Genomic DNA, 1421 nt, shown 5'->3' on the forward strand with positions numbered 1-1421 from the left:
ATTTTGTTCATGTGCACCTCGATCTATTTTCACTTTAAAAAAATCAGAAAGCTAAAACCATGGTTACCAGAAATGGGGTTCATTTCCAAAACTGAACAAAATTTCTCGCTAATCGAAAGGAAAACCAATTCTACACTAGAGCTTGTGTCAAATGTATAGTAAAAATCCAATAAATAAATAAAAAAATTTAAAAAAAAAAAAAATCGAATTCATTTGCGAAATTTGGGGGGTGGTATTTACTATCACAGTTTTTAAATCTTACCTATAAAGAATAAACCATTTGAATACATTACGATTTTAAATATAAAAAAATAAGCATAATGGATGCACTCCTTCTCACTTGAGATTCTATTGCAAGTCCTGCAATCAAAGCCGTTTCTTTGAACCTTTTTTTAACTGACAACGCCCCTTTTTTCAAATATTTGTAAAAACGTTAACATTGAACGTTCTAAACACTTATATAGTGTTAATTAAATTTTTCCTTTGTTTTCAGTAGCATCATAGGCTAAAATTTTTGAATAATCTAAATATACATGCTCTGTATTCCGAAAAAATGGTCCATTATATCAAACTTAAGAGACACATTATTTCTAAACCCCGCCTACTAGCGCACTGTATTGTGTTGGATGTACAATTTGAACTTTTAGTAAAGTGAAAACTTTTGTTGGATGTACAATGTGTTGAACTTTTACTGAATTATTTTGAACTGAAATTCGATGGTGCATACTTTGTAAATTATAAAGTGATAAAAGTAAAAGCATAATATTTTTTTTTTTCTAATTACTTTTTAAGTATGTGCTGTTTTTCGAAAATTCTGAAACATTTTTTAGTATAAATACAGTGTAATAATTTGAGAAAATTATTTTTAAATTGCTTAAATAATGATTTCAACACGCGAGGTTAATTTTATGGTAGATGCAAATTTGTTAAGTTTAATAAATATCTATGTACTCATTACATTTATATAGCAACGATTTGGTTTATTAGTTTATATTCATCCTTAAACTAAATTTAATTTTAAAAAGGTTATTTTTTTTATATAAAATTACAGAAAGTAACTGTAAAGTTAAGTATAAATAAAGGATGACAGTGGAATATGGTGCTTTGATGCTTGTTCTGTACACTGGCTTGCAGCAGGAGATAGTTTACCCTTTGCAATACGATCGTGGATCTTCACTCATAGTGGAGTATTCGAACTGATGTATATTTCACATACATATTTCAAGCATAGTTATGTTGTTTCATAAAATCCAACAGTCTGGAAATACTTATGCACTGAGAGTGCAGTAAACTCACGAAGAGAAATAAAGTTTTACAGTTTTCTCTACAAGTGCTGCCATCTGCTGGTGAGAGAAATCATCATTTAGAACAATCGTGAGCGATAACAATTCGCAATTATAAGCATTGTTGTAACCCGATAC

The sequence above is a fragment of the Stegodyphus dumicola genome, chromosome 7, assembly GCF_044657685.1.
Source record: "Stegodyphus dumicola isolate Sdum_Otavi_A_Nest chromosome 7, ASM4465768v1".
Classification (NCBI taxonomy): domain Eukaryota; kingdom Metazoa; phylum Arthropoda; class Arachnida; order Araneae; family Eresidae; genus Stegodyphus; species Stegodyphus dumicola.